Source organism: Prionailurus viverrinus, chromosome B4, assembly GCF_022837055.1.
Source record: "Prionailurus viverrinus isolate Anna chromosome B4, UM_Priviv_1.0, whole genome shotgun sequence".
Classification (NCBI taxonomy): Eukaryota; Metazoa; Chordata; class Mammalia; order Carnivora; family Felidae; genus Prionailurus; species Prionailurus viverrinus.
The window spans coordinates 71584929-71611078 of NC_062567.1; the positions used below are offsets into that span (position 1 = coordinate 71584929).

Here is a 26150-nt window from a genome sequence, read left to right on the forward strand (position 1 = left end):
AGCCATGGCATTATGTGGAGGCAATGTGACTAACCTCTGACAAATGGCCTGTGGTCACCACTTTCAAGCCTAGCCCAAAAATATCTTCCTGTGCAACACTCCAGTTTGCTCTTCCTTCCATCTGTTGACTGGATGCTGAGGACCCAGAAGAGAAACTCCAAGGCCATCGAGACTGTTGGAGCCATATGATGACTGCTTTTCAACCACTTGCATGACTCCGTAATACAAGAGGGAAATAAACACCTACCGAGCTGAGTCATGGGCTGGGGGGTGTTTGTTACAGCAGCTAGCCCATCATAACCTTCCCAGCATGCCAGTACCATAGTGCAGAGTCCTGCCGTTGCCCATGTGTCTGTCTCCTTCTCTGTAGTCCACACACTTTGTGCCACATTACCATGTTACCAGGGTCTAGTTCAGGGTCTGGCACCTGCATGAGGTTAATACTTCTGGCAGCTAGTTCACGACTCTAGAAAGAAACCAAACTGCGCCAACCCTTGGTTTTCTCCCTAACAAACTTCCCATGAATCCCTCTGCCTTGTCCACTATAGAGAATTTCTCATATATATGTTTTGCCTTAAGCAGTACTTGGCCCCTCCTCTCTGCTAAGACACCTCACCCATCTAGAAGACCTCTGACCTCTGGGCTTTGTTACCAAAGTGTTCAGCTCTTGCCTCTACCCAAAGAGTTCAGCGAGGAGAATTTCTTTTGAAAACGCAATCTATGCCTGTGATTAATTCCACCCTTCTGGGAATGTTCATTTGTTTTGTTTTTGTTTTAAATAGAACTTTTTTTCCTTTTAAAAAATGAAATAAAATGTGCCTAATTTCTCTTCTCCGTTCCAATCCAAGCTGATCATTACCGCTTCTGACTTTGGTGAACTCATTCTTGTGAATCTTACATTTAATTGAGGTCCTAAAACACCACGGTGGGAGTTAATTCCATTTCTAACACGAAACATAAAATCTAAATGGATTCCAGAGTGTGAAACAGACTTTTCTGTTCCAAGCTCATGTATGGACTTACCACATCAAGTAAATCACTTAGAGTAGGTGGGAGCATCATTTCAAATCATCGTTAATAACGACAAAAGGTACCATCTCGAGGCTGTATGCAGCAGACACCATAGTAGATGCTTAAAATGCCATCCTTGGGGCGCCTGGGTGGCGCAGTCGGTTAAGCGTCCGACTTCAGCCAGGTCACGATCTCGCGGTCCGCGAGTTCGAGCCCCGCGTCGGGCTCTGGGCTGATGGCTCAGAGCCTGGAGCCTGTTTCCGATTCTGTGTCTCCCTCTCTCTCTGCCCCTCCCCCGTTCACGCTCTGTCTCTCTCTGTCCCAAAAATAAATAAACGTTGAAAAAAAAATTAAAAAAAAAATGCCATCCTTACCACAACAACAGGAAGTAAGAATTACTCCCTTTTGTAGGGTCACCACAGAATCTGCTCAGGACGCTTGAGATGTTGAATGGAGACGCTATGCATAAGTGTGCCAGGACACAAAGCATAAACCAAGATTGGCCCTGGCAAAGCGGGGCATATGGCACCCTCCTCGTGTTTCAGCTAAAGAAACCCTGCCCCGGAGTACCAAGTGCCTTACCAGGTCCCACAGCTTACGAGGTGACAGGACGCAAAGGCAGGTCTGTGTGACTCCAAAATCCATGCTCTTTCTAGTGCCTTTGTCTTAAGTACCGGGCACAGTGGGAGGAGGTGGGAGGGCAGAGGGTAGAAGCGGAGGGCGTGAGGGTGTGACTGATCTGGTTACATCCACCTGCTTAACCAGGTCAGCCTCACTTCCACAGGCTGCCACCTTCACTGCTTATCCTGCAACTCCCCAACTCCAGACCACACAGAGCCCATGATGGGACACAGTCAGCCTGTGCTCTCTAATGATGGACCTTTCATGTAAGCTTTCGGGGGGGAAAGAAAGAGAAAATAAGAAAAGAGCAAACTGAAAGACGCTTGGGGATAACAAGGGAGTCTAAAGAGATTCACCAGAGAAACCAGACTAATGAACGCAGGAGGCTTCCCAGAGGACCCTGGGTTTTGCTGTCCAGGAGCCACAAGTAAGAAAGGGGGGAAATACATACTTTTAGCAGAAAGCATGATGTATTTTTCAACCTGTGAGACGATTTCATAACCCAACCAACGGTTTCAAGGAATTATTCACCACTGCATATGCAGATGAATTTACATAATAAGGCTTCTCCATAGGCAAGTATTTACCATAAGATACGAAAATACATCTGACTTCCACAGGCTATGTTGTCTGAAAGCAGTTGTTTTTTTAAAGAAATGTTTGACTCATGCATTTTCACTAACATGCCTTGATTGCATCTAAAGAAATATGAAATGAAATGACAAGTACTTCAACTGAAAAAAAAAAAAAAAAAACCAAGCAAAAAAGCAGTCACTCCCAAGGGGCATCTTATATGTCAGCTCAGACTATGCAGCTTGTGATTGATGTAAATGTGTTCTTCACCCCATAAACAGATATTCACTTCACTCGACTCCATGGCCCAGCACCTCCATTCCATGAGAGACATGATTATTTCAGCAATGAAACCTACCAAATGTTAAAAATGACTCACAAGGCAGCGAGCGGCACGGAGATTGGATTGTGAGAGCTTCGGGATGGAAAAGGTCGGTAAAGAAAACACTAGAAAGATTGGGAGAAAGGAGAGCGGCTGCAGAAACCTGCAGGTGGAGTCCGGGTGGGCTCAGGGCTTCGGAAAAGGGACTGGGGAGGAAGTGGTTTTCTGTTTGTCTGCCGGCTGCAGGTTCTGACGGTTAGGCACCTGCTTATCTGTCCCCTTCTCCAGTAAGTCTCTGAGGTCCCTGAAAAGCCAACACTGAGAGTGAAGAGGCAGCTACACAAATACTCCCAGTTTTTAAACAAGCTCAAAACTATTTAAAACCTGATGCTTCTGTTGCCACTACTCCCTAGCTTTTATTTCTACCTTTTCGTGTGGTTACATCTTCATGTTTTCTTCTTTTGAAAGGTATCCGAGCCTCTCTCGAAACTGCTCTGATGAGCTCTGTTTGATGCATTTCTCTTCTCCCTCTGTGCTCAGGGAGGTAGAGCACCAGGCAAGGCTGGCTCGCCATTCGCTAATGCTGTGACCCAGATTGCGTCTGTTTGGTTTAATAAACAGGGAGAGCTTTAGCCTCAGGGTGGTGATACATCTAAGGCTGCATCGAACCCCCAGTTTGTTTATGAGGGATGTTTTTGCCTGCGGTAAAATGTAGGCATCAGCTTTTGATTTCTTTGGAGTTTATTGAATGGACCAAGATTCAGGAAATTTTTTTAGACTCTTCAAAAATATTCACAAAGGTGTTATCTCTGTCTCTTAACATACTTAGGAAGAGGTGTAAATTGCTTCCCCTTTTAAACTTGCCAATTTCTGTCCCCTTCTGATTACTAACTGGAAGGAAAAGACAGTGCCCAGCAGCACTTAGTGCAGAGAGAGCACTCAGCAAGCCTTCCTGATTTAGCCTGATAATGTTGCAGCATATTTATGCACCTGCAGTAGTAACTAAGTATTATTTATTGAGCACTTACAACGTACCACGCTCAGAGCTGAGCACTTCACATTCATTAACTCATTTAAACTTCATAAGTACACTATGAGATAGATATCACTATCTATGATGGATATCCAAGAACACACATCTATTAAGTAGAATGAAAACTTGCATCTGCCCTACTCCACACAGACCAGAGTTATTCTAGGAGTGCATAAGACTATAGATTCTAGATCACTTTAACTATTGGAATGATGGGGTTCCAGACATGCTACCCTAAAATGTGGCACCTTGGCATATCCAACATTTTAAGCTGAAGGAGTTTGAGCAGGAAGGCCACCATGATCTTCCTTCCATCCTTCTGGAAACAGGTCATAAAACCCTCTTGTGGGAGGTGCCCTCCCCTGTCACTGGAGGCAAGGAGCACCCTTATCTCTGAAGAAGGGACCTGGAGAGAAATCCTAACAAGCAAGCCTCCCTAGGTTTTCCCAGCTTCCTACACTTACCTCCTACACCTCACTCTAACATAGTCCTCCATGGCTGTTCACTCTTCATCACATCTAATGTAAAAATACTCAGATCTAGCCGATTCTTTGGGCCTTCCTCTCCTTATGAAGTCTCCCATGTCACGTGAGAGTTATCTTCAATAAATTTGTATGATTTTCCCCTTGTCAGTTCAAGTTTTGGACCCAGCCAGGGACCCTAAGAAAGTGGAGAAAAACATCCCCCCTGCTGCAGGGATCAGCACAGCACCATAAAGCAAAGCACTCTCTATCTTTCAGACAAAGAAACCGAAGCTCCAAGAGTTTAAATGACTTGCCCTAAGTAAGGGGGCCAGACATAAGGGGAGAAAAACACGGGATACCTAGTTTAATTTATTCCAGGTAATAACAAATAATGTTTTAGTATAAGTATGTCCCCAACATTATTCATTATCTGAAATTCACATTTTTTAAATATTGTTTTAATGTGTATTTATTTTTGAGAGAGAGACAGAGACAGAGACAGAATGTGAGCAGGGGAAGAGCAGAGAGAGAAGGAGACACAGAATCCAAAGCAGCTCCAGGCTCTGAGCTGAGAGCAGAGCCCGACATGGGGCTCGAACCCACAAGCCATGAGATCATGACCTGAGCCGAAGTCAGACGCTTAACTGACTGAGCCACTCAGGTGCCCCTGAAATTCACATTTAATGGAGTGTCCTGTATTTTTGTGGCAATCTTAGCCTACAGATGTGGTACTGATGTGAGGCAGTGTTGGACCATAAGAGCCCCTAAGCCCAGGGCTCTTTCCATCACCCTGAGGAAAAGGGCTTAAAATCCCTACCAGATTTGCAAATCATCCTAGCAAACTGCCTCTATCAGCTACTCAAACAGCCATGTAAACTACTATCTGTCACGATAGCTAAATTGACCTTGTATTAGGTATGAACCTCAGCCTATATACCCTGGTGTCAAAAATTATAACTTTATTTTTTATAACTCAACTTAGTTTCTATTTTATTTATTTTTTATTTTGTTTAATGTTTATTTATTTTTGGGAGAGAGAGACAGAGAGTGAGCAGGGGAGGGGCAGAGAGAGTGAGACACAGACTCTGAAGCAGGCCCCAGGCTCTGAGCCATCAGCACAGAGCCTGACCGGGGCTCGAACCCACGAACCATGAGATCCTGACCTGAGCTGAATTTGGATGCTCAACCGGCTAAGCCACCCAGGCGCCCCACTTGGTTTCTGTTTTAAATCCTCCTTCTCCTGGGAAAGTGGAAGCACTCCTTCTTGATGCTTTCCCTGGGGTGTGCCGCTGTGAGATAATAGAAAATAGAAAATATTGGCCTCTGCCCCTGTTCTTGGCACAGAGCTCCTAAAACCCTCGTGGATACCTGAGTGATAAAAGCACTTTTGTTCTAATCGTTGGTCTCTGACCCCAGTTCCTAACACAGATGTCCTAAATTCCATGAAATTTTCTGAGTAATAGTGTCTTTTGTTCTAAACAGGTGACTTTTGGTGGACTCCTCGATGGCTCCTGGATGGGTCCAGTCCCCAGAAAGACCAAGCCATGATGAGAAGCTCGGAATTTTCAGCCCTCTCCCACCACCACCACCACCCCCCCCCCCATTTTCCAGAAAGGGGAGAGGGGCTGGATACGCAGTTAATAATTGATCGTGCCTACGCCCCAAGGTATGGAGTTAGGAGAGCTTCTAGGTGGGTGGACACATCCACGTCACATACTAGGAGGGTGACACAGCCCAATCCACAGGAACAGAAGTTTCTGCGCTCAGGATTCTCCCAGACCTCACCCTAGGTGCCTCTTCATCTGGCTGTTCATCTGTGTCCTTTAGCACATCCATTATTATATAGTAAACAGGTGAACATAAGTAAGTGTTTTCTGGAGTGCTGTGAGCTGTTCTAGGAAACAATCAAATCCAAGGCGGAGGACGTCATGGGAACCTCTGATGTGTAGCCAAGTCAGACAGAAGGTGTGGGTCACCCGGAGACCTACTACGTGCAGTGCCGTCTGAAGTAGGGGCAGTCTCAGGCAACTGAGCCCTCAGCCCGTGAGATAGGGTGCTACCTGGAGGTAGATGGTGTCGGAGAATTGCTTGGTGCAGAAACCTGGCCGCACCTGGTGTCAGAAGTACTGTGAGTGTGACAGTCACGTGAGAGAGGAGGAGACACGCGGGAGGACAAGTGCAGGCTTCCTGCTCGGCCACAGCTCTGGAATCTCACAGTGCCAGGCTGCCGTGGGACAGGGTTTCCTCTGGTGACCAAGTTGTCTGCTCGCAACGGGGCGCTGCCTACAAGACCCTTCGAGTCCCGTGGCCCTGGTGCTGCAGTGACATGGGGCGCAGGCCTTTGGGACCAACTAATTGCCTAAATGTGGAAGAGTCAGAAGTGAATTCCAGGAGAAAAAACACACATATATCCATTAGCATCTTACGATATTCTCCCGCCTTACATTACAACATAATGTCCGAGCTATGCTTTTGCAAATAAACTATTTACACGTTATGAATTCCTCATTCGATACACTGCTGTCTACAACTCTGTCATTAAAATTAATATAATCGGCTTAACACATTGCAGCCAGACCGATTTCCTGAAGGCGGGTTCATCAGATTAGTTCAGAGCTCAGATCCCTCCAAAGGCTCCCCTTTGTCTCTGGAACGTAGTCCAGGCTCCTGGGTTTGGCGCCGGAGAACGTTCACAACCTATTCCCTTCTGTTTTCATCTCTGGCTTCCACAACCTGACACGGCCGGTCACAAGCCCATCAGAGCACCACCCCCTGAAGTGTTGCCCTGCCCCCCTGCTGCCTCTTCACACCTGTCAAGCATAACTCTTGGGTTCATACCCTGAAAGGGCGGACATACGCCGGCCGACTCCATCTTGTTCTGTGTCCTCCACCTCGAGTGACTATGTCCCCAACATGCCCTCTTTCCGGGAAAATGGCAGAAACCTCAAACCACGCCTCCTCCCCTTGAGTAACCTCCTGCTCACCCGTTCAAACTTCCCGATCAAAACATGCCCAGAGACCTGCCGACCGGGACTCCAACCCTTCCCCAGCCAATCAGCTGAGGCCACAGCCATTACCTCACCAACTGCCCCTAGACCCCTATAAAACCTTTGTGCTTTTGAAACTCGCTCTCTGGGGCGCCTGGGTGGCTCAGTCGGTTAAGCGTCCAACTTCAGCTCAGGTCAACTCGCTCTCTCTCCCCGGCATCTCACCACTGCGTCGGTGCAGGTAGGAGATTGAGCTCGAGCTAGCTGGAACAAAGGTTCTTTTTGCTTTTGCATCGGACTCGGCTCCCTGGTGGTCTTTGGGGATCACGAATTCTGGGCATAACAACCCCACTACCCACAATGACGCCAGCCTGTGCCGACTCATTGTGGCCCACATCAACCAGCTCTCCCTTCAGCCACCTCACTTGGTGTCCCCTTTAAAACCTCTGAGAAGGTCACCTTGGCGGAGGGGGGCCAGGGATCACATGTGCGGGCACACAGAGTTGTCAACTAACACATCCAAGTTTCCTTGCTTTGCACTGGAACTGCACCACCTCAAGATAGTAAGGTGATGTCATAAATGTGAATGGCTGACCAAGTCCTGGATCAAGAAAAAGTGAGACCATATGTTTTCACTCATATGTGGATCCTGAGAAACTTAACAGAAGACCAGAGGGGAGGGAAAGGGGCGGGGGAAGTTACAGAGAGGGAAGGAGGCAAACCATAAGAGACTCTTAAATACTGAGAACAAACTGAGAGTTGATGGGGGATGGGAGGGAGGGGAAAGTGGGTGATGGGCATGGAGGGGGGCACCTGTTGGGATGAGCACTGGGTGTTGTATGGAAACCAATTTGACAATAAATTATATAAAAAATAACAAAAATTAAAAAGACTGTCTTTTCTTCATTGCAAAAAACAAAAAAAGAAAAGAAAAAGAAAAAGTGAGAAAGCAAGGTTTGGTAGAAAAGGCTAGGAAAAGAAGAGATTCACTGAGATATAACAGGCACTGGGAAGACCGTCCCACCCGTCCAACACACCCTTCATCTCACAGTTGAGGAAATACCTTCTGCCAGCCCCTGCCCCCCAGAGACAAGATTCTTCCTGCCCCATGAAAGGTGGAAAACCCACCTGCTGAGAAGCTTACCAAAACTCATGGGCATAATTGCTGACAATCCAGAAACGTACTAAATGTGTGAATGGAGGACCCCAAAACAGACACTCTGGGAAAGGCATTGAGGAAGAGAGTCTGCCCAACTCTGGAAGGAAGTTTGTCCTTCCAGGCCTTCACTCTTCAGATCTCCCAGCGGAGCACCATTTATCAGTGACTTCCTCCACAAAGCTGTAAGTGGGTAGTTCTTGAACGAACACTTTTAGTTATTGTTTCCTCCTTTGGACATGTCAAGAACAAAACTGCTTTTTCTAAGCAGAGGTTTCACCTGAAACGCACCATCTTCCCAGGTGGCTGGAGAAAGACCCATTTTTGGACAAGAACCCAAAACTCAGTGGGAAGTCCCTACTGGACAGGCAGCATTAGCATTTTCCCTTGGCCTTGAACTCGAAGAACTGAAAGTGGCAAGGAGGCTAGGTACTTACATCTGGGAAAGCAGATTGTGGCATCAGAGAAGAAGGCAGGTGCCCTCTGCATGGAGGCAGTCCGGCTGCTGGGACTAGGGGACTCCAGAAGGGACAGCAGAGTGCTGCAGGCTACCCAGATGTCACGACCCCCGGACTGTGCAAGCTGAACTTTGTCTGCCTCCAATATATGCTTCATTTGTGTTCTATGTTTGCTCTTAGAATTTGGCAAAGTCAGGGGCGCCTGGGTGGCTCAGTCGGTTAAGTGGCTGACTTCGGTTCAGGTCATGATCTCGTGGTCCGTGAGTTCAAGCCCCGCGTCGGGTTCTGTGCTGACAGCTCAGAGCCTGGAGCCTGTTTCAGATTCTGTGTCTCCCTCTCTCTGACCCTCCCCCATTCACGCTCTGTCTCTCTCTGTCTCAAAAATAAATAAACGCTAAAAAAAAAAAAAAAAGAATTTGGTAAAGTCCTCTTGAAAATGTCAGTATGCCCGAGATCTGCTGAAGGGAACCGAAGAAAGAAGTTTCTATCTGTTTGTGGACCTGAATTTTCAAGCGTAATCGCCCAACCCTGGGAGCCAGACCCAGGGGTGGCCATGGCCATCCTGGACAAGTACTCCAAGGGAAAACCAAGTCACAGGCCCTTGGTCCTGCCACACGCCCCCATCTGGCAGTTCCCTTCAGCCCTGTGAGGGAGACCTCCGCATACCTGGCCTACAGGAGCATCGCCCAGCCCCTAGCTCTACCCACAGGGGTTACTGAAAATAGCAACAGAGCTCAGCACTGTTAACAGCTGGCCTTCGGCAAGATTCTCAATCCAGTATGTAAATCTTTCAACACCCATTTCTTGCCCCTTACCCCTACAGATCTCTCGCTTGCTATTTATTACATGTCACTCTTTGTTGAGAGTCCATCTACTCATGCAAAAAAAAAAAAAAAAAAAAAAAAAAAAAAGAGCCAGACGAGCATGAAAGGCAGAACTTCAGGGCTGTCCTTGGAACTCTGGCTTCAGAGCCTGTTGGGGACAGGGCCTGGAATTACTGGTGGACCAGTGCTTAGTTTCAAGACACCACTGGTGTCACCAGCTGAACAATAAATATCCCCGTGGCAAGAAAACGAGAAACACTAACCCTCAGACATGCAGAGCCTGGGGGAGCCCAGACCACAGCAGGAGCCCGAGAGCCTCCTTTTCTGGAGGAGTCTTCACTACTATTCCAAAAATAGGAGCCAGAAGCCAGAGGGCTCCCTAGCGGAGTGGAGATTTAATTTAGATAGCGCATGCAGAAGGAAGCATGAAATCGGAATTGACGGTAGATAAAGGGCTAGTATGTTTCTTCCTATACGTGACCCAGACTCAAAATGAGAGAAGGTGATCTCAGCCACATCAGATTTTTAAAGCCACTCACTGGCATCGCTAACCACCGTGAGCTTGCTGCTAGAGGGCTGCTGCCTCCCCTCTAAGAAGGAACAGGATTCCCGAGCTGCGGGGAAGTTAGACAACAGGCTACTGGGGGCAAGGTGAACCCGAGTAAGGTCCTTCTGTTACCATGATGCCCGTGAGGACCGTCATCACGGATGCCTCTCCTTCCAATTGGTCTGCTGATTTGGGTCAGGGGCATCATCGGCCGGATAGAGCTCCCCTGTCTGAAACGGGTCCCACACTAGACGTCATTGAGGCAGCCTGCCCTCCACCTCCGCCTCAGCCCGCACGTTTTATTACCTTCTCATTAGATTCACTCCCGGTAATAATAAAATACAACATTTGTCACTAAGTTGCAAACCCAATGCCGAGCACTTCAGATGACCCCCAAGCTGAGGCGGGAAGAGAGTTCCAGGCAAGGGCCTCAGGCATGTCTGAGCAACAGAAAGGAGACTCAAGCGGCTGGAGTGAAACGAACAAAGAGATCCTACCCGATGCTGAAAGTGAGAGTTTATCGTCAGTGTAAGAAGGAGCCAACAGCATCTCCTTGGCCACGTAGTCTACAGCACTGATGTGTTCAAGGTACATGTCACTGGAACTGAATAAAATGCTCGCTCCTTGAAGTAGTGAAAAGGGGGACGGGACCTAGCTTCCGGTTCTTGGGAAGACGTCACAACACGGTGTATCCAGAAATGGACTGATGGCTGACACTGACCCAAGGTGCAGAGTCCTCTACCTCCCAGCCCCGCTGCATGCTGGGAGAGCCCAGCTGGGTGGGGTGGGCTAGACTCCCCAGAGGCACTGCAGCATCACAGCTCACTCGCGTGTATACAATACAAGAAGGGGGAGATGGGCATGCACCCTGGAGGTGTGTGTGTGCGGGCACATGTGTGTGCATGTGTGCGGGCGCATGTGCGTGTGGCGCCCCTACCCACAAGCTGCACAATGGCTTCTTCATGTGGCAGCGCGGCACAATCTCCTTTAATCTCCGGACAACGAACGTGCGTAGCACCCCCAGGAGGCCATTTCCCTGTGGACTAGAGTCCTCGTCTCCGGGTGACAGATCCTGAAGACTCCTGCTTCATGCTTTCAAGGGATGAGCAAGTTCAAGGGAACTTGGCAGAGAATCACACCGGCCTTCCCAAGGACGAGGGACAACGGGTTTAAGCCCGCCTGTACCTAACACTGTTTGCCTGATTCACACGTTGCCTTCCTTCACACTGTTCTTCTCATCTGTGATATGACATCTGATGGAAAAGGTTTTCTGATTATCTCCAAGCCGCAGATAACACTGTAGGAAGCAAGCACGCGGGCCGCTTTCAAGAGTTATCTGGTACAGTTTTATTTTGCCAAGAATTTTGTCGGCTTATCCAGATAACGGCTCTGTCCCTCCAACTTCTCTAGATAGGTGGCACATCCGTGAGGTCAAAGAGACAACTCCTGGACTGGAGAGACAGTGCTATCCTTCCTCAGGGTCAGCCCAAAGTGTGACTGTGAACTGAGTGACCTTTGGCCTCCCACTCTATGTCTTGGCCATTTTTTTTCCCACCATGCTCACTGTCACCACCCCACCCCCGCCGTGTGACCACATGCTACCTACTATAGAAGGCAGGTGCCGAGAGGCAATCCAGCTTTGGAAACAGACCTGGTTTTGAATTCCAGTTTTGTTACTGTTAGAAGTATGACCTCAGTCGAGCTACTCAACTTCCACGTGCCCCAGTGACCCAATCTATAAAATTAGAACAGCGTTGAGGAACTTAAAATGCCAAAAGCACCAGAGCACCCAGCTCTGTGTATTTCTGGCATATATTTGGTATATTCTCCTTCTCGTCTTCCCTCTACAACCAAGTGCCCATTCCCTCGGTTCCCGAAGGACACTGGCTACCACGGAAGGAAGAGGCTCACGGTTCACTCTCAGGACGATGTTAATGTTCATAACGGTTTTCTGTATTTCTCTTCCCAGTGATATTTGCATTCCGCCCAGCAAGACTGAATCCACAGCCAAGAGTTCCTAGTTCGGGGATTTCATGCTATGTGGTCACACCAGCAGAGGGTAAGAAAGCCTTCCCTAACTACGGTCCACCACACCATGCCAAGCCTGTGGAAAAAGCAAGCGAGGGCGTTTGTGAATTTACCATGATCCTATCCCCACTTCCACGTGGTGCAACGACAGTTCATTCAAACAGAAGAGGCTGATTGAGGGAAAACCACAAACAACTTTGGAAGTAAAATCTTAGACAAAGCAAACATTCATTGACTCTTGGAGACAGATCAAATATTTATTAACTCAGAAAAGAATTAAAGTCTATTCATGCAGTTCTTGGGCCAGATTCACTTTAATGCTGACTTTAATAAGTGTTGTGAAAGTCCAGCCTGCTCTCAAACAGCTCACTGGCCCCTCTGCTTCCACATCTCCTCTCCTCTTCTGTCTGGAAAGCTCTTATCACCCCTTCTGCACCTGGCAAAATCCTATTCATCTTTGAAGGCCTAGCTCAAATGGCGTGTTCTCTGTAAAGCGTTTCAAAATCTTCATCCAACCGTCCAGCAAAATTAGTCACACAATTTCTTTATCTCTTAGTGTTTTGTTCCTACCTTGAGAATAAGGTTTACCACAGTTTATTCACACATCGCATTGTAGTATTGTTAGTGCTTTCTGCTCTGTCTCCCACACCAGACTGTGAGAAATTAGAGGGTAAGAGCCCTGCTTTGTTCATGTTTGTGTTCCTGGAGCCACGTATGTGTCTGGCATATAGTGGGCCCTCGGTAAATGACGGTAGAACTGAATTCACTAATGTTGGGAAAAGTGCTGAGTCTCCTCAAGCCTCAGTTTCCAGCTTTATAAAAGATGACCAAGATATCTACAACAAAAGGCCAGTGGTCAGATTCTGTATGTCCAATATGAAAAATTATCTTATACCCAACATAGACCTCTGTACATAACTAGCTCGCTAGGAGTTGATTGAATTCATCCAATTAGTAAAAATTATTTAGAGACTGTGTCTCCAGTGCATCTCAGAAAACAAGATAGGCAATAACCCTGATCTCATGGAGTTTATATCTCATAGGGAGAAGAGAACTGATGGCTAGGAAACAAATATACCAGAAAACATTAGGGATAGATAGATAGGGAAATTAAATAGGGCGTTGATATAGAAAGTTACTTAGGTAAGAGAGGGGGTAAGGAAAGCTTCTCCCAGAAGATGATGTTTTAGACAGAATCCACATACGCAAAAGAACCCTGTGAAGATCTGGGAAAAGAGCATTCTAGGCTCTGTAATAGCCCTGAGGCAAAGGCCCTGAGGCAGGTCCTAGAGAGAAGTACCGGGCAGGAAAAATGAGGTAAGTAAGATGGGATCATTTTGACTTAAAGGAGGGGTAGAAGAGATACAGATAGAGATGTAGGCAAGGGGTAGATCATTTGGAGACTTAACAAAGTAGGATAAGGAGTTCGCATGCTATTCAAAATGCAATAAAAAACCATTTAGAGGTACTGAATCAGGGTAGTGGCATGAAGTGGTTTATATTTTTTAAAGTTTACTGTAATAATTGTAAGAGAATAGGTTTAGGGGCAAGAATGGAAGCAGGGAAACCAGACTACTACTATCCGTAGTGGTCTAGGAAGGAGATCCTGACTTGACCTTGGCTAATGGAAGTGAACATGGAGAGAAGAGGATCTGAATATGTTTCAGAGATACAGCCAAGAGGACTTACCAATGGAAAATGAGGGAAAGTGAGGAACCAAACATGATTCAGAGATTCTGACTTAAGCTTCTGGAGGAGATTAAGTCTAAAAGTACAAAAAATATTTTTAAACTATTAGTAATAGGTGTACCTTTCCCTAGTTCTCCTGCTAAATACAAATAAAATCCCTGGACATTACTTATAAATCAAATATACAAAGATTGAAAAGTAGAATGAGACAGATCAACTAGGGACTTTGGGACCCAAAGAAAACAGTAGTGAATACCCTGAGTTTTCTTTTTGCCTCACACATCCCAAACATGTTGCTGAAAAGATCAGCAATCCAGAAACACCAACGGGCACAGATCAAAATAAGGCCCCCAAAAGTTTGCCAAGGACCAGGAAAGGAGCAGCCGAACAAAGCACCGACTTTTAGATAACAGAGCTCTGCTCCAGACAAACACCACAGAAAAATCTGTGGCTCCACTCTCATCCATACCAGAAAAAGCCAAGTAGGGAGCCTAGGCTCACACCCTCACCAGACTCTAATGAGGAGCTCCAACACCCAAGAGGGCTAGTAGGAGAGAAGGACAAGTAGGGGGCCAGGAATTTTATCCCCACTGGCCAGTAACAAGCATGCCAACCCCTCGTGGTATCAAATGGAGACCATTCAACCCCCACCCAGCAATAAGGAGGTGCCCACTCCCCTTCCCAGATGGGATGGTGTCAGAGGAGGCCTAATGGAGTATCAGGACTTTGACCACCACTCAGCAATCAGGAGACTGCCCCATCACAGTGTCAGTGGAGACCACATGAGGAAATGACACTGCCATATCCACCCATCAGTATGAAGAATCCCCATCCTCATACAGAGGCTGAATGGGGAACCCAGAATTCTACTTCCACCTGATAGTAACAGGGTGGTGGTGCCCCCACCCACATCTCTGCCAGAGAAGTGTCAAATTAAATCAGTTTAAAAAAGAAGGTTTAGGGGCACCTGGGTGGCTCAGTTGGTTGGGCGTCTGACTTCAGCTCAGGTCATGATCTCACCCTCTGTGAGTTCGAGCCCCGCATCGGGCTCTGTGCTGACAGCTCAGAGCCTGGAGCCTGCTTCAGATTCTGTGTCCCTCTCTTGCTCTGCTCCTCCCCCGCTCATACTGTCTCTCTCTCAAGAATAAATAAAACATTTAAAAAAAAAAAAAAAAAAAAAAAGCAGGTTTAAGTAAGATCCAGATTTTCATACATGATATGAATATGCCCAGGTTTCAATTAAAAATCACTGGTTATACAAAGAAATAGGAAGTGCTCAAACTGAAAAGGACAACAAACTTCAACAAACAATTACAAACATGCTTAAAACAAATAAAAAATGGGAAACAGAAGATGTAAAGAACCAAGTGGAAATTTGAGAACTGAAAAATACAATGACTGGAATAAAAATCTCAGTGGATGGGCTCAACAGCAGGAGGAAACATAGGAGAGAAACAATGAACTGAAAGAACATTAGAAATTACAGAATAAATGAATTAATAGATTAGAAATATTGAAAGCAGCCAGAGAATAATGACAACTTAACTATAGGAAAATTACAGTGACATTGGATTTCTCATCATAAACCACAGAGACCAAAAAGAACAGGCACAGTACTTTTCAGTGCTGAAAGAAGAGAACTATCAACCAAGAATCTAATAGGTTCACCAGATTCTAGTGAAGACATCTTTCAAGAATGATGTGGATATCAAAAAATTCTCACATGAAGGAAAACTAAGCTCTTATCAGGAGACCTGTCCAAAAAGATTGATTAAAGAAAATTCTCTAAACAGAAAGAAAACAATAAAAGAAGAAACCCTGGAATATTAAAAACTAAATAAATACAACAGGCTTTCCTACATTATTTTCTTACATTTTTCCTATATAACATTATTTCCTACAATAGGCTTTCTGAATTATATTTGAGGGTTGAAGCAGGAATTATAACATTGTCTGCTATGGTTCTAAATATATGTAGAAAAAATATACAAGACTGTTATGCTATAAATAGGGGAGTATGAAGAGACATAAAGAGAGGTAAGATTTCTATACTTCACTCAAATTGGTAACATGACAATACAAGTAGACTACAATAAATTATGTGTATATATAATGTAGTACCTAAAGCAACCAATAAAATGCTTTATTAAAACATAAACTTTAAAAACGTACAGAAATAATCAAAATGGAATTTTAGAATATGTTCCAATAACACACAAGGCAAGAAAAAGAGAACAGAAATGAAAAACAATAAGAATAAATGGAAAACAAAAAATAAAATGCCAAACTTATATCCTAATATATCAATAATTACATTAAATATAAATGATCTAAACAGACAAATTTAAAGATAGGGATCAACAGATTGGATTACAAAACATGACCTAACCAAATTCTGATCACAAGAAACTCACTTCATAATGATATAAGAAATTTGAAAGTAAAAGGACAGAAGAAGGTATATCATGTAAACATTAATCAAAGGAAAGCAATCAAAGGAGTGCCTATATTAAGAAGACTTCAGAAAAAAGAAAACCACTAGAAAAAAGGAATGAGATTACTTAATGACAAAAGGATCAATCCACAAAGAAGACATAGCCATCTGCAATGTGTATGTACCAAACAGGACAGCTGCAAAGTATGTGAAGCAAGAACTAATAGAATTGAAATAAGAAATAGACAAATCCACCATTATAGTTGGAGATTTCAACACTCCTCTCTCAACAGTTGTTGAGGACTAGATAAAAAATCAGCAAGATATGGAAGAACTCAACACTGTCTACCAACAGGTTGGGAATTTATAAAATACTCCACCCAACAACAGCAGAATCCATAGCTTTTTCAAGTGCCCACAAATCATATACTATATCCTGGGCCATAAAACAAACCTTAAGAAATTTAACATAATCAAAATTACTTCAAGGATAATAAGAGAATACTATAAACAACTCTATACATACAAATCTGACAACTGACAAGAAATGAATCAAAACACAAACCACCGTTATCATTCAATATGAAATACTTTAGACTTATAGTATTAAGGAAATTTAATTTGTCATTTAAAAATCCCCCCAAAACAAATCTCCAGGCCCAGATTGTTTCACTGGAAAATCTGATCTAATGTTTGAGGAAGAATTAGCACCAATTCTACATAATCCCTTCCTAAAAATATAAGAGGAGAAAACATTTCTCTATTTGTTTTATAAAACTACTATTACCTTAGTTCCAAAACCAGACAAAGACAATACAAAGACAGAAACCAATAACCCTCATGAATATGAATGTAAAAAAAAAAAAAATCCTTAACACAATACTAGCAAATGGAATTCAACACGATACAAAAAGAATTCTATACCATGAATAGGCTTTATTCCAGGGATGCAAGACCAGTTCAATATTCAAAAAATAATCAATGTAATCCACTATATAAAAAGGCTAATGTAAAAAAAAACTGAATGATCTTATCAATCAATAGAGAAAAAGCATTCAAAAAAATTTAACACCCCTTGTTGATTTTTTTAAAAACTTACAGAAATACAAATAGAAGATAGAGGGGACTTTCCTCAGCTTAATAGAGTATTTACATTAAAAAAAAAACTGCATCTAGCATTATACTTAATGATGAAAGGCTGAATGCTTCCCCTCTAAAATCAGGATCAAGGCAGAATGTTCCCTCTTACCAGTCTTATACAGCATAATGCTGGAAGATCTGGTCTGTGCAATTAGCCAGTGAAATTTTCACAAAAACTTACCCGAGATGGATCATAGACCTAAATGTCCAACACAAAACTTCTAAAACTGAAATGCAAAGAGAAAAAAGAGTGAAAAAGACAAAATAGAATATTTAAGAAACATGGGACAATTACAAATATACACATAACAGGAATACCAGAAAGACAAGAAAGAAGCAGAAGAAATATTTGAAGCAATGGTGACTAAGAATTTCCCAAATTTAATGAAAGACACCTACCCTACCCTTTCCCTGTTTCAGAGTCTCTCAAGCATTCTGGAATGTATTCTGATTAGTTTGCTAGGGCTGCCATAACAAAGTACCACAGATAATGTGGCTCAAACAGCAGAAATTCATTTTCTCACAATTCCGGAGGCTAGAGGTCCAAGGTCAAAGTGTCAGTAGGGTTGGTTTCTTCCGAAGGACTCTCTCCTTGGCTTGTAGAGAGCTGTTTCTTCCATGTGTCTCCACGTGGTTGTCCTTCTTCCCTCTGTGTGCCTTAATCTTTTCTTTATAAGGACAACAATCACACTGGATTAAAATGACCACATTTTAACTTAGTTGCCTCTTTAAAGACCCTATCTCCAAAGACAGTCACGTTGGGAGGTACTGGGGGCTAGGACTTCATCATATTCAGCCACAACACCTTCCATATGCTCCTTCATGCAAATTCTTTCTCTAACACCCTCCGCCTTCATCTTTCCAAAATTTGTTGATATCTCATTTCCTAACCCCCAATTGCTTTTCTTTTTGCTGTTTATGATTTATTCATTTGTAATTATTTACTACTATTTTTGTAAGATCTGAGGAGAGAGAGGAAGAAAACTAAATGTGCTTGAGACACCAGCTTTATCCAAAAGTCCCGACCCATCCCTTTAATTACCACCTCTGAAAAGTCTTGCTGAGGTCAGGCCACAGCAATCTCTCCTTCCTCTTAACTCCTAATTCATTTAATACATAACTATCTTCTGTTTTACTATTATTAGCCTTGTGACTCCACATCTAAGTTTTAAGGCTCTTAGTGCAATGATAGCTTTTGATATTTCTACTCTACCTGCTGAAAATCCGGCACAGGATTAAGCATGGACTATTTGCTTGATAAAAAAACAAAACAAAACAAAACAAAACAAAAACCCAAAAACCCACCACATTAATTTTATGAATTTAAAATATAATCCCAGTCCTATAACTCAGACTCAACGTTGTGTTATTGTTTTAATGTAGTGAACCAATGAACACATTACATCGTGGATTTCACAATGCCCCGCCCTATTATCCATTTCAGTTCCTGGGAAAAAAGGAGGTAGAAGATTGCACATCCAAGTCGCAACACAAAAAGCACACTGCCATCTCCTGGATCAAAGTTAATAATGCAGTCCTTTAAAAAATGATAATCATACAGCTCCAGCTTAGAAAAGCAGATCTACAAAAAGTAATTATACGTGCAAATGAGACTCTGCTTTCCTTCTAACAAATGTTAAGGACAATGTCATTAACATCAATATTGATCACAATAGTAATGAAAATCTTAATCCTGAATTCAGGTCATTTACAAGCCAGTCAATTTGGCCTATTAACATGAGCTTCCAAGTTCATCTAAGGACCCTCATTCCCCTAGATGCTTTATTCTTTTTCTGAATCTCTACCAGGTCTGGATTCACAGTTCTCTGGCGGTTAATGATGTTGTGCGTTCAGTTAGTGACAGCTTTGTTCTGCTTTGCTCTACCGAAAGCAATGACAAAATCAAGTGTGGCGCTGCAGCCTGACTTAGAAACATTTCAGACGGCAAAGGCTAAAGTTTGACAGACTATACACTCAGTTTGAACATTCTGACTTACTCTGATGACCCAAATCAGGCTTTCTTGGGTGGAAAAGAAGATGAAAAGGATGAGTAAAAAGGGCTAAGTCAATCGCTTCTCGGCCTTTTGGCTAAGATCAAGTGTAAAAAGGGCTAAGTCAAATCCCAGGTACCCAATGTAAGACACAAGGCTAAAATAAATAAATAAATTAATTAATTAATTAAAGCCAACATTTGGGGAATCACAAGCATTCTCTGCGCATTCTGTATTAACTGGACTTTGTTTTTCTCTTGGGAAGTTTTTCCTATTGCTCTGAGAAAGACCAGTTGCGTTTTGGTCAAGCAGATCTAAGGCTAAGTGCCTACCCACTCATCTTTCTGAGAAGTCCTGAAGATGGGAGTAATCCAGGGCCGGGAGCAGAGGCTACAGAATGAGAGGCCGAGCCTTCAAATGTAAAAGCTACCTTCACAAAATTACCCTCTGCACAGACTGTTAGAGGAGGGCACCTGGGTTTTGCTTTATCTGGCTTGGGCCAGCTGGGAGAGGAGAATTCTGGACTTGAGGAGGGGCACCATGCAAGAAAGCAGTGGACTCCAAGAGCGGGGATGCCTGGTTTCAAGTTCTCTTTCTGGCCTGTAATGTTCTGATGGCATCCTCATATGTTGGATGAAGTCTTGTTAAGCTTCGCCTTCTAGTATCCCCTGTGTTTGGGAGGCTAACAGAGAGGTCTGTGCCCACGCTTTGGGTTGAGCAGGCTGTGGGAGGTGCAGAAGCCAGAAGAAGTCGTCACAGGGTGGCCATGGCCAGAAAGCCTGCCTCAGCTGTCCATAGAAGCTGCTGACAAGGAGCAGTCAGGAGGGATTTGTGCACGTGTAAACACTCCAGGGTGGGTGTTTCTGGGACCCAACGGAAGATGATGTCTTCCAGGGACACAAGTAGGAGGCTCAGGCTATGTCTGGGGAAAACCAAGAAATGGATGACCCACTAGAGCTGGAGCCCTTGAAGTTCTCCTGGTGAGTTACAGAAATCTATTTGAATCTGGATTCTGCCGTGTGAGGGCTTCAGATGGCCTTGCTATTTGGTTTGCAATAGGGCTGAAGGTAGATGGGAGCCACTTACAGCATCCTACTGAATCTTCCCTCCCACCACCTTGCTCTAGTGTTTGCTGGAGTAACAATAACCAGAGTACCTAACACTGAACTGACCCAGGAGAACACTCACCCTGGAGACCCATGGATACTTACATCAAGGCTGTGAGCCTAGGACCTCAGTGTCTCCAGGCCCCACTCAGGCAAAAACTTTGAGCCTGTGGAAGGTAGACAGGGTCCATTTGCCTTCCTGTTCTCCTTCTCCAGTTGCCCTAGTTAGGTCACTCCCTACACTTCTGGATTACTTGGAATCTCACCCTGGCTTTGGCCTCCCAAGTCTGCCTTTGGATCCTTTTAGCATCATCCTCTCCAAGGCCTGAGGGTGGTATGGATTTTATGAGATAAAATCATCTCTGTTAATGGGCCAATTAGCTCTTTCAAATTATAATGCCCGGGCCAAGGTAAAACTGTTTGTCTCCAAGAGGTCTGGAATAGGTTTTTCAGGCACTGCAGCAAGCCAGTGGGGAGATGTACTTGGCAAGGGGCCCTCTGGCACTTCTCGGTGGCCGCCTAATCCAGGCCCAGGGCTGAGGACACGACAGCCTATAACCGAGCGGAGTTTCTACCACTGTTAGACTCTAGAGATAATACTGCCCTGGGCCTCAAATTACAGGCTTTTAGGGCTAAAATCAGGTCAGTAGCAACTTCAGCTGGAGAAACAGCCTGGCACATCACTTTATTGCTAGGCAGTAAATGGATGAGTCCTTCCCTTTGGTCCTTTTGCCATCCTAATAAGCTAATTTCTGCCCAATGAGCAGTGACCAATCACAGAGAATTCAAGGATGTTTAAGCACTCACAAAAGGCTTGGTTCAAGGAGTAGAAAAGAGGACTGAACATGGCATAATCTTCAGGATATTGAACCAATGACCACAAAACTATGACAACATCTTGTTCCCAACTTGGCTCTTTGCCATGACAAATGCACCAGTTTACCATAATCCTGGATCTGCCTTGACTTCATAGTTATCATAGTTTTTGCTCTGATGTTATGGAACATGCACATTGAAATTATCCCAGTGAGAAACACCCAAATCACCATATTTTATTACTTAAATGGACTCCGTAAAGCAAAAATCAAAACAATTTCTTGATGATGGAAAATGGGAAGCAAAGAAAGTAGAAGAGAAACAGATGGCCAGTAGCTAAAACAGACCTGAATATCATATACAGACCCTTAGCCATTTCCCACCGCACATACACACGCACACACACGCTCCTCTCTCCTCTGTCCCAAAGAAGGACAGACCATTTCTACACACTCATTTCTAACTGCATTTTGTGACCTCTTCAAAGTCCAGTCTATTTTTATTTTAGATCCCGGTCCCAGGTACTAAAGTACTGAAGGGAGGAAGAATACCCCCACGCACACCCTCCTAGTCCCTAGAAAGATCTTGTGACGCTGTGGAAAAAGGGATTCTGCTTGGCGTGGAAAGATGGAGCCTCTGATGTAGCCACAGCTGGGCACTGACTTTGATGTGTGCTCCCTGGCTGGACATTTGCCCAGTGACCTCACAGCCTCCCTGTGTGAACACATCCAGGGATGTCAGATGACTTTGGCCAAGACAGAGTGAATCCAATGGCTCATAACGGGGCTCAAACAAACACTAACAATACCCTTTCCCGTGTGCCAGCTCCCGAAGCCAACCACCCTGATGCCCGGCACAGAGGAGGTCTGCAGGACCTGTTAGTCAACAAGATGAACTGAAGAACTCACGCAGGACCAGACTTAACAAACTCTTGGCCACACTCTGTCCCTTCCCCATATCCTCCTCCCAGGTTTCAATACGGAACAACACCATCAAAGGTTAGACCTTCGCGTTTGCTAAAAGTGCGAGGAGATTTCTACAGACGCTGAAGAGCCAACATCTTGCTGAGAAATTAAAATTCACTCTCATTTGGATTCCTATCAGCATGCTGTCTGTCATGCATGCGCTATTTTCTGAAGATGCAGTGGGTGGCAGTGATACCAAAGAAATGCCAGCTGCCAGCCTGTGTCTCCAGTCACCCTACTTCTGTGTTATTGGGGAGAGAGCTTGGCAGTGACTAAAGTGTGGAAGGAAGAGTATGAGTGTCTTAAGTCAGACTAACCTCTGTTCAACTCCCAGCTTCCCAGAGCAACTTCTTTCTGAGCCTGTTCCTAGGACGGAGATAGTATGTGCAAAGCCCCGGGTACAGTGCTACCGCACACACAACAGAATGCATATAAATGGCAGGTAACATTATCACTAAGCCTTTTGAATTGTTATGACCAATAAGAGAGTTCCACATGAGAACCAAACTTCCTATTCCCTTTCCGCATTCATTTAAAATTCAAAGAACATTGGGGGAGGGGTGAAGTTCTCTGAACACAATCCTGCGAAACAGAATTAAAATAAGCCTCATTGATGATGAAAGGTCTTTAGTGTTCAGGCAAGTGCTTTGAGCCAATTAAAAGGCTATTCGCCTGGAAGCTTCATCTTATTCCATAGCGCTTCATTCATTCATTCAGTTATTCAGCAAATATTAACTTCATTTTATGTGCCAAGTAAGGTGCTTTGGAAACCATCCCTTGAAAGAAATCACATTACATGTCTATAATCCCACTGATATGCAGACTAACTCTAGTTCCCACTGAGCCACCACTCAATGGTTTGTGGTGCTACGAGTTGAGTCATGAGATCATTACTGGATTCCATGAGTGGGGACCTGATTGAAGTTTCTAGAACCACCACAGAGTTTTGAGTTATGTCGCAATTCACACGACTTTGGGCAAGTAATTTAACCTAACAGCTGCCCTATATATCTCACTGGATAGTTTCAAGGGTCACAAAGGAGCAACTGAATGCCATGCAGCACCAGAGCACGTATGATACAAACTCTACCTTCAGGGCGCCTGGGTGGCTCAGTTAAGCGTCCGACTTCAGCTCATCATGATCTCACAGGGCATGAGTTCGAGCCCCACTATGTTGACAGCGCAGAGCCTGGAGCCGGCTTTGGATTCTGTGTCTCCCTCTCTCTGCCTCTCCCTTGCTCGCACTCTAACATACATTAAAAAAACAAATAAATAAAATAAATAACCCACTTTCTACTATGGCCCTGATTCTTTGAGACAGAGTTCCAGATGTATTCTGAATGGTACTGCAAATTCCATTCTGGTACCTGATCAATAGAATGACTGAGTCATCTGCCCTTGTGTGTTTCCACTACTCTGGCTATAGAATGGCTGCTTTTAAAATTCTCCTTTTGTAAGATCAAATTAATTTACAATTGCTTCCGCCTGGTGTTGGTGGACAGGACTCAGCGACAACTGTCTTGAGCTTTACTCACCTTTCAATCAGTGAAGTGTTCATCGAGTGCCTACTCTGCTCTGCTGTATGCAAGTCAGTCTCCATGCTGAGGGAGGAAGCAAGCTTGTGTGGTGAGAGACTCATTACTAAAAGAGAGGCAGACCAGGTCAGAAAAGCATTTGACAGATTTCAGTAACTTACTAGCAGCTGAGAATCTTCTATTATTGATGACATCTTTACATATTTTTCAATATTTCTTCCTGTCTCTACCCAATCTCTTAATCTCATTTTATCCTGTTCTTCGGTCCCACATCTCCCAAAGGATGCCCTAGTTTTATGAAACTACTGTTCTCCCGACTCTCAGCCTCAGCGTCATCTTCAATGTGTTCATTGGCTTTGGTGATTTTAAATGTCAGTCGGCAAGGCAAGCAGTAAAGTAGATTGAAACAGAACTCAGACAGGACTTCCTCATTTATACTATTCCCTGAAGAGATGATAAACCAAAAGAAGGATCCTAATGAGGCCTAAATTTGTAGTTCCATCCGCGTGGATTGTATGACTGTTTCCTTTGATTTTTTTTCTCTGACCCCTCCGGCTGGTATTTGAAAAGTGTGAAGTTTAAATGCTACAATGTCATGTGAAAATACAAGAGCCTCCAGGAGACGCACCAGAGGACAACTCTACTACTCACGGTTCTCCCCCAAGGGATCTCCTGAGGGAACAGGACTGGGCTTTGCTGCCCCATTCAGAAACTGTCACTAGCGGTTTCCATGCTGCCACTTTGTTGTCCATCCGTAAACCCTGGCAGCTAGGGTCACCTCTCTTCTAGCGAACCAGATCCTCTATGCCCTTCCAGGCACTCGGACCTCCTCACGCAGCCTTCCCTGCCTATCCCCATTATCTCCAGCTCCAGAATCACCAGTCAAGTCCCTCCACTGCTGGGTCTTTCATGACACACAGTCCTGCTTGCTTTGCCGCCATCAACACAGCACCAGTCGCTGTAAAGGCACAGTACTGATTCCATGAATCGACGGTGTCCTACCTCCCGCGTTGGACTGGCTGGTTGCAGTCAGACAGATCAACAAAAACTCAAAGAGTATCTTCTTAGATCTGCTACCCACAGCCCCGTGTCCCGGGACAGGGAGGGCCCAGAGGCACCCAGACCAAGCCCACCCCACCCCCCAACACCACCACCACCCCGCACTGCTACCCGTGGTCCCCTCCAGAGTGGAAGTTCAGTGTGGCACCAGGGAAGGGCTGTGTACACACACAAGCTGTGTTTCTGTTGATGGCAGGGTGTGTGTGTATGTCTTGTCTTTCTGTTATTAGATATGGATATTCTAAGAGAAATATAGATGAACATTTATTGGATAAAATTACCCAGAGGTGTTTTTTACTTAATTTCAAATGCCATTGTAAGCATCAGCCAATGAAGGATTATTTCCAGATACTTGAGGTGCTCCGACTTCAGGAGCAGCTGTTTTCAGAAGAGAGATGTAGAATTCGGCTCCTCACGAACAGGTTAGAATCAGCAGTGCACATGGCCTGCTATATAAAACAAATGATCCATCTCGTTAGAAAGGCTGCTCTTAGGGCTAATGTAGACGGACGCTTTCCATCCTCACTTGAGAGGGAAATAATTGAATTTTCAAACCTTTATAGAATTCAAAACAATCATGTTAAAAAGAATTGCTAATCAAGTCCTATTGTTGCCCCAAATTATTTGACAAAACATAATCAAAGTGATTTTGAAATAACCTGTACCATGTATAGCTTCACTCTTCTCCCTTTCAAGTAACTATTCTGGAAAAAGTTGTGAATGGTGTGATTCTCCAGTGAATTAGAAATTTTGCTTTATTTTTTAATTTTCTTTTTAACATTTATTTTTGAGAGACAGAGCGTGAGCAAGGAAGGGGCAGAGAGGGAGACACAGAATCCAAAGCAGGCTCCAGGCTCTGAGCTGTCAGCACAGAGCCCGATGCAGGGCTCTAACTCACGAACCATGAGATCATGACCTGAGCCGAAGTCAGATGCTTAACCAACAGCCACCCGGGTGCCCCAAAATTTTGCTTTACTTTTTAATGTGACCTGCTTCATAACTCACTTCAGAAGAAACTGAATCTCTCACACCTTTTTCAAAAGCAGACGCTCCTGAAAGTCTACTTTCCATACCATTTCGGATTTTTAAAAGCATGAAAACAAGATTTCACTACCTCTGTAAAAACGAGCCGTCACAAAATACCTGCCATCCGCGCCACATCAAGTCGCAGCCCCAGAAGAAAGGAGACGTAGCACCGTACTGTTAACTGCCAGTTTTTTGGACTCCCTAGCTACACTGAGAGTCACCTGAGGGTAGAAGCTGTGTCTGGTTTTCCCCAGTGCTTAGTCCCCTACATTCCTGTGTCACCCTCTGTGGTCTCTATTTCTGCGAATGAAACCACCACTCTCTGGGGGGAAAACTGGGCATGGTCCTCAATGCTTCCTTCTGCT

General features: G+C 44.5%; 1 long non-coding RNA gene across 1 annotated transcript; it reads left to right on the top strand.

Moving 5' to 3' along the window:
- The first annotated feature begins 1787 nt into the window (after positions 1-1787).
- Positions 1788-7133, top strand: LOC125170353 (uncharacterized). Its single transcript, XR_007153994.1, has 3 exons — positions 1788-2059; positions 2487-2636; positions 5507-7133. It is a non-coding gene; the product is annotated as an uncharacterized LOC125170353 (long non-coding RNA).
- The last annotated feature ends 19017 nt before the right edge of the window (positions 7134-26150 follow it).